Source organism: Falco biarmicus, chromosome 13 (assembly GCF_023638135.1).
Source record: "Falco biarmicus isolate bFalBia1 chromosome 13, bFalBia1.pri, whole genome shotgun sequence".
Classification (NCBI taxonomy): Eukaryota; Metazoa; Chordata; class Aves; order Falconiformes; family Falconidae; genus Falco; species Falco biarmicus.
In genome coordinates this window covers 6,431,980-6,440,143 of record NC_079300.1, presented here as the reverse complement: position 1 = coordinate 6,440,143, position 8,164 = coordinate 6,431,980, and the positions used below count along the sequence as shown (strand labels likewise).

At 45.4% G+C, this 8,164-nt stretch overlaps 1 long non-coding RNA gene across 1 annotated transcript; it reads left to right on the top strand.

Annotated features, from left to right (window-relative positions):
- Nucleotides 1–344: 344 nt before the first annotated feature.
- LOC130157993 (uncharacterized) lies at nt 345–3,977 on the top strand. The gene is made up of 4 exons (XR_008825129.1): nt 345–674; nt 1,691–1,835; nt 1,931–2,034; nt 3,403–3,977. It is a non-coding gene; the product is annotated as an uncharacterized LOC130157993 (long non-coding RNA).
- The last annotated feature ends 4,187 nt before the right edge of the window (nt 3,978–8,164 follow it).

Below are 8,164 nucleotides of genomic sequence, written 5' to 3'. Positions count from 1 at the left end.
CTGTTATGTGCATCTCCTGTGATTGCTGTTCTCATGCTCCTGAGGCACATTGGAGCACTTGGAAGGAGATGGCCATCCCCAACAGGGGACACCATCCAAGCCACCAGGCTGGCGCTGACCACCACCGCACAGCTACTTTATTCAGGATTCTCACACTGACAAAGGGGGAGCAGGGAGGAAAGCGAGGGTGCCACAAAGGGGAGTGCCCAAGGAAAACCCCAGGTGGTGCAGAACGGTTATTTTAGTGTCTGCTTCGTGCTGCTTTTGTCACTCAACAAGGAATAAGTTTGGGTTTGATTATTCTTCCCAAGTGCTGCCACAGGCACAGCAGATCCTTGCGTTATTCAGCAGGTCCCCGTCAGGGCAGGGTGTGTTTCATCACTGCCCTTATTTCAGAACCAGATTTGACTGGGGACAGTATCTGTGTTGATGATGGGGAGGTGACATACACAGACAGATTTTCATTCATTTAACTACACCAGCAGTGACTCTGGCTTGCAGCAAGTAATCTTTCTTTTTTTTTTTCTCCAGCATAAGCATCTTGGACCCACGTGCATCTTTGCTGTTCGTTTTGGGCTGGTGAATGGAAAGAAGAGCTGAAGATGTGCTAAAGATGAGAGTCTGTGTCAGAGAACACAAAATAGCACGATCTGGGCTGTCACTTCTGGTGCAATGTAAGAGAGTGTATTGCACAGATCCAGAACCTTAAGCAATATTGTCCTGTGGTTTGATTTCCATTCTGGCATGCTCAATGCAGTAAGGCCCAGGTTTTACATGGCACTTTCCAGTTTTGATATAGGGAATTTGAAAAATACTTGTCTTGAGGCTGAGCCTGAAGTTATAATCTTGGCATATCCATACCATTAAATTTCCGTGGATAAAAGCAGAAACATCTGGATTCATGAGTGGATGTTGGCTATATCCACCAGAAAAAAAAGCCCTCAAGGGATCCTAAGGGGTTCTAGCCAGAATAAATAATACAACAAAATAAGAGTGCTATTAAGAGTAATTATAATACTGAAGCCGAATTATGAGATGAGGGCCAAGCCCTTCTCACAGTCTGCTTTTCCAGCTAAGAGCCCTTCAATTTACACTTAACGCACATGTGGCTGATGGAACAAAGAAAAAATTGAAGAAGGATGAAAGCAGTGCAGAGATTATTCAGCCTTGCTGGTTTAGCTCCAGGCACATCGTTTAAATGAGTAGATGATCAGTTTCCAGTTTGTTTTAAATTCTCTGGCAAGAAATTTTACGCTCCATCCCAAAGTTGGATGTGCTTAAAACTTTATTTTTTAAGGCTTTGCTATTTTGTTTCATTTCTGAAGGCAAGACCCTGAAATTGCTTTGCAGGAGACACCTGCGTGCTGGGGCTGGAAGGGGCAGGCTGGCTGTGTCACCGAGGGGCCACATTGCTGCTCCCAGGCCATGGTGACCCCAGGACTGGGGAACAGTTGCTCCTTTTCTTTCTCACCTCTGGGAGGCTGAGCCCTGCCTTGCTGAGCCAGATGCCATATGCAAGTTCAGCAGCACCCAAAGTCAAGGGAAGAGGCCCAAACTGCTGTGTCCTGTAGACTTGCAGCCTCTCTCGGGCTGCATGCTGTTGTACCAGCACTGCTTGCCTGGTTTAAAGCTGCTGAAAGGGAAAAGGTTTGTACTTCTTGCCCCTTACGTCTTCTCTTGGTGTTTTCAGGGTTAAAAGCTGCTGAACGGCACATCCTCTGGCCACCCAGCCCTTCCTGTGTGGGTCCTCTCCATGCCCACAAGCACCAGGTCAAGCGGCAGGTCTTCCCCTGCTGTGACAGGGTGAACTACACCCACGGGCAGGTGATTAAAAAGTAAGTTGTACATTGCTGAAAATGCCCTTAATGCACCATCCCTCCCCAGCCAAATGTAGTCAGCGTTCCTCGTTATCTGCACTTTGTCCACGCAGATCTGCCTTGCTGACCCTTGCTGGCCTTGCACGTCACCCTTCCCGATTCCCGGAAAGCCTCGGGCCTTTGCCCGCTCTGTAATCTTCAGCCCACGCAGCTTGAGGTGAGTTGTTGCTTCCTTGTGGAATAAAAATGCTGGGGGTACGTCCTTGCCCTGCCCTCCTCCTTGGTTGCCCTCTTCTCCCCCATTGCCCATACCGCAGCCGACCGGTCGGGCAGCTCCGGGGGGCTGATCCCTGGGTACCACTCCAGCAGGTCCTCCTCCACAGAGGTTGTCCTCCATGGAGACGCTTCTTGGGATGTACTGTCGATGCTTAGCGCACTCTGAATGGTGGGATGCACATCTGGGGCAAGGCGATACTTGAAGCATGAGTGGAAATACCAGTGACATCACAGTGACGTTTACGTTGCTTTGTGTTCCATAGAAGGAATAAGCCTGTTTACACTGTGAGGAGTGGGAGTTCAATTAGCCTTAAAATAGCCTCAACACATCTAGGAAATCCATAAAAGGATGCCCCAGTATTTCTTAGGGCATTATTTTCAGTAGTTCTGGTTATTTAATTCGCTGCCGACATTTGCTATTTCCTCCACTGTGCATTGCCCAGCACCCACATCCTGGGTCTGAGCCGAAAGCTGACAGGACCTAATGCAAAAAAATTCAGAGTGGTACTTTCCATTAGTCTAGCATCTCGACCATCAAAGTCAGACGAGGAAACTCATCTGCTCATAGATGTAACAAAATACTTGCTTTAGATTACATCTCACTGCCACTGTCCCCGTTTGCAGTTGTATTCTTCCGCCTAGGCTGAAGGCAATAGGAAGGTCAGCTGAAACTGCACGGCTCTTGGTTGGGAACGAGTAGTTTGAGAAGCTGAAGAATGAAAGATGAAGCCGAGCTAAATTTAGAATCTCAGCTAAGGAAATATGTGTATCTTCTGTGGTTTTATTTTGCTCTACACAAAGCACACCTTGGTTTTGCATGGCTGTTTGCAGATTGTACTGACTGAAAGAAGGCTTGGGGGGGGGAAAGGCTTTGATGTCTTCAGTAAACAAATAGCAGTGTTAAAAGATCTTCAGTACTTGTTAGCATGCTGCAAACAGCTATGTTTGAAGAAAAATAAACATCCCAAGGTTGATGGAAGGGTAGGAAAGCCATAAAGTACTGTAGTCAAATCCCTGGTATGAGGACATCAGAAATAACAATGCCATGAAAAAACTTATTCTCTCTGCCTTTGGATTAAAAAAGAAAAGAACAAACTGGTTCATGGTTTACCAGCCCTGGGGTGGGAATATGCGGGTATAAAACCCCATGGCCAGATCATTACCATCCATATCACCAGAATACTGTCTGGTCCACTGGAAAACCATGGAAGGATGGAGGCTCCGAGTCCCCTGGAGGTCTTCCTCTCTAGCCACTGGGGCGACGGGGAGAAGACGACTCACCCTTCCTCTAACCCCTGTTTTGATTCAGCTTCCTCAGCGCTTCACCGCCAGCCACAGGGCCACCGGCACCTCTTAACCCTCACAGCTACAGGACCTGGTCCCGAAAAACCTCATCGGCTTTTACGTTGCGCAACCAGAGAGGTTCCATGAGGAGGCACGAGACACGCATCGCGCTCTCAGAGGATGAGGGTTTCACGGCTGCGTGCCTACCGGAGCTTTCACTCTGTAAAGCTTGTTGTACTTGTCTCATTGCATCGCTTACAACATCCCTTTGGAAATTCAAAAGCTTAGGGAATGAACCAAAGGAAAAAGCTAAACAATTATCTCAATTACACCAGCGTAACCCTGAGGATGTTAATTTACATTTATATCCTTTTAACAATCCAAATTAGGTTCAGAATGAGAAAATTTGAGTTTTCTCTGTAAAGGGAAATTAAAAATCGGCAGGTCATGACAATAATCAATATGCCAATATTTACTGCAAATTTAAATCTTATCAAGAGCCTCTAGGGAGCCTCTTGCTTTAGTTTCATACAGTTCCAAGCATTTCTCTGTCAGAAGATAGTTTGCAGGAGCTAGCAAATAGAAAATTCAGACACAATTGACTTTAAAGTGTCTGTAGCATCTCTAATGTCTTTTTTTTGACAACGCATTTGTTCTGCCTACCAAAGCTCCATTGCAAATGGCACTGGCAAGGCAAACGCTCCATCCAAAGAACCAGAGCTTATAAGAAAAAGCAGGGGAAAAAGGCAAAATGCCAGAAAAAATGCTTATAACCCCAAAGGTAATAAGTACACTTCTATTAACTTCGTACAAGCCCTTCACTTTCATTGTAAACTTCTCCCTGCTGTATTCACAGTGAGGGTTTGTAGCTAAAGCTGAGGCAGAGACATTTCATAATAAACAGAAGCTCCTTAGAGACTGTAGCCATGGCATGTATGAGCTGTTTACCTGGCACAAAGAAGCACTATTCTGTTTATCTTCAGATGTTCCTACAGAAACAGAGGGTATTGCAGCGTGGTAAATAAGGCTCCTTCACCCCCAGGAATATGTTTTTTTTCCAGACTCGTTGCCCTTCACTTTCAGCTGCGGAAAGCTCATCCTGTGATTTCGGAATTACTTCTTCATCCACCTTCCCAAGAGGATGGACTGCTTCCCAGTGCAGAGAGCGCTAGCAATGGGCTAACAGCAACTGGGGCTGCTGTTTCCAAGGCTGTCCTGCCCACCGCAGCCCCTGTGACACCAGCCCCCTGGTGCCGGCAGCCTCTGCAGGACACAGGCGCGTCCTCCCCGGCCGGACCACCTCCTCCCCAGGGAGAGTTACTGTTGGTGCAACATGTCTGTAGTAAGGAAATTTAGAGCGAATGGGCTCTACCTTGTAACTTGAAATCAAGCGAATCACACAGCTAATGCTGTTGGTGTCTTTGATTGCCCCCAACATGAGAGGTAAGGGCACTGGGAGCTTTGAGAGGCGCTTTGGAGACAGGAGGTCATTCCTAGGATCTGCTCCTGGGCACGGTGGTGGAAAGGTCTTTGATTTGAAAGGGATTAGGGCTGGTGCCTCCCACTGCTCATCAGACTGCAGCCCTGTTTCTCCCTGCCTGCCACAGCAAATATTTTGTTTGCAAGAGCCAAAGCAATTGTGTTGTGTACTTTATCATATGCAATCCCCCAGGCATGCTGCTGATAACCATCAGACTCATTGCAGACCTGTGGCCCCCCATCCCGCCCCCGCTGCTGGAATGCTGCCATCAGCCGGGGTGGCACTGGGTACCACCACGTGCCCCAGGAGACTGGAATGGTCCATGCTTCAGGGTAAGCCAGCTTGCATGGTGGAGGCTCCTTGGGCTGCTGTGATGACAACATCCCCTCTGCACTGCAAGGAAAACCAGAGTGACAAATTTAATTTACAATTAAACTTACACCTCTGGAGATCCTATAGTACCCAATTCAGCCCATTGGGTGAGATGTAGCATTGAACGGATTTATGGCATAGCGCAGCAGGCTGTGTGGGGCATGTTTATTGGAATAACAGCAGCCCTCTCTGGCAAACACTATTCCACTTCTAGTTTAATTAAAACACAACTAGCAGGGCTGGCAATTTTCTTAAATATGCCCAATCTTCAATAAAATTAGTATTAATCTCTGTTCAATGTGCAAGTCAGTAAAGCGCATGGAAAATTACACGTTCTTGACTCAGGAATGCAGCTTGGAGGATGACTTCATGTTCCTGAATGAGATCGGCATGCCAGATGCGCTTAGTGCCTGACCCCTTTAAAGGCTCTGAAAGATCACACGTAATTTTAAAATGTATTTTCAAGCATGCAGAAGGAAGAAAAAGGTTCTGATAGCTTTATGTTACTTAGCTTCCCGTTTAACTTGGTTAGGGCGGTGTGAATGCCTCAGTAACATAGAGCAGAGCTCTGATCTGTGTTCTGGCTGCACATTTCCAGTAGACACCCTAATGCCTTTCTCGTGGCCGGGGTGGTTAACAATCCATGTTTCTTGCTATTAATTAGAAGCTGTATTTCGTTTTCTGCTGAAGAGCTAGCCTTGCAGTATGGCTGACACGCTTGCAGTCCTCGCTTTCAGTCGTGCATTGAATTTCACTGAATTGTTTTATCTGGAGACAAAAGCCACAAACGTGAGTATGGAATTAATAGCTTTTAAAAGTTGTAATTGTATTTTTAGGTCACAAAAATCTGGTGGTATTCAGTATTTCCTGCTTTTGACCCTTTACTCTGCTATAGACTTGAATATCCTTTCTTTTTCCTTGCCCAGCTGCTTGCTCCTTAAATCCTGCTCAAAAGTATCTGGAGAGGGATCCAGGTCTCTGTCATTAATAAGTGTTTTCCTGTAGGAAATTATATAACAGTGTTTTGCACACTTGTATTTTTCCTCTCCCCCTGTGCATTCCATGCACCTACACAGTCATGCTAATTAGATCATGTAATAAACTTGGATGTGGCAAAAAATCTGTTCACAGTGTGTTGCAAGACAGAGCCGGATTTGGAAAGCAGCCATTCATGAGTCTTGTTTTGTTTGAGAAAACCCAAAGGATGTTATTTTACTGAAGATGAAGCAAACCCCATGTAAGAGGGGCTGTAACCTAAGAGGACAAATTATTTTATTCTAGTCCTCTGTGAGCCCTGATGTAAGGGCTTGCTTATACGAAGAAAATTGTGAGAGTTCAACAAAGCCATTAAAAATAATTACATCTAAACTAAAAAGTGTTGTTATGTTAAGTTAAACTTGATTAGTTTAGTTAACTAATTTAAAGTAGTGTTAATCCATAACCTACGGAGGAGCTAAGTTGCAAGGGACTTAACTTTGAGGATCAGAGGTCTTTTAAAGGAAAAGAAGTGTCTACATGGGATATGGTGATGGATTTAAAATGCATCAATACATTTTTCTATAGATGGTCTTAAACTGCACATAATACAGTAATCCCTGCGTTTGCAGGGCAGTACAGGGGAGTGAGAACACAGCCTTCTCTGACAGTCCACTTAGCGCTGCAACCTTACGCTTGCACGCTCATTTCCAGGGAAAGGAGTAATTTTGAATGTTCCACCAATTTGACAGCAGTGTTTAATTGGTCCTGGGTTTGATTATACAGCTGGTAACGTGATCAGCTGCCGGGTAGGAATTGCTTTCTTAATTTCAGTTCAGATGCTAAGAGTTTTGGCCACCGTTGCACTGAATCGCATTTAAACCTGTAGATCTATTGAGTCGTCTCTTAACTACAACCACAGTAATGTTCGAAACGATCTAGGCAGATGGAGAGCGTTACCAGATAACTGCACTTCTGTGAAGCTAACGAAAGCAGTGGCACGGAGCATGAAAAAGTGACGTGTTATGAAAGACACGGGAGAAGGAGCCGGGGTGGTGGTCTGGGAAAAGCCTGCCTGCAGAGTTCATCAAATGGCCGTTATTAATGAAGTATGGCGATAACCTTCAGCTATATCCCTGATCAACACTAGATGTTGCTATGCTGCTACTCATATAAGCTATACATTAGCGAGGCTTTTAAACGGTATTTACTGCAATTTCCTCTTTCCTGTTTCTGCTCTAAGCTATACCCCGAGTACTGGGTGAGCTGCTACTTTCATTTACTTTTTTTTGAAGTTTCAATTTTATTGTATAATAACAAGTTTATAACCCCCTCGAATGTACACGTAAAATTTTACAGGCAACAGAGGCTCTTATAAGTGATAATGTGAAGCAACTCCTATATGAATGTCAAATATTTACTTAAACTCTGCTTCTGGATTTTTTGCAATCGAAGGGGAATGACATTGTTAACCGGACGATTCCGGGAACAGACTGACAGCTGCAAGGCCACGGAGGGAAGTTTGTTTATAAGGGGGGGGTGGGGGGGAATATATAAAATTTTAAAAAACTGTTTAGCCCTGCTGGGTTTCAGGCTTTCTACTCCCACGTGTTTGAGTGGGAGAAAGGACAAATCTTAGGACGTTGATTTCCCCATGGCAACAGAAAACGGAAATTACTTTAACCCCATCTAGTGACAGATGACTCATTGCTCAGCCTGCTGCTATTTTCCAAGCACTAAAACAATACAGCTGCAAAGAAAAGGCCAGCCTATATTATCTCATAGGCTGAGCGCCGGGGCTCGTGGGAGAGGGCAATTCTCTGGCTGCCTTTTTATCAAAGACAGACAGAGCTGAAGCCTTTTGGTGATTCTTCTAATGTACAAAGAAATGTGTCCGTGTGCTCTCCATCCCTAAAGAAATGTGTCCGTGTGCTCTCCATCCCTGCTGGAGGGCAAACCT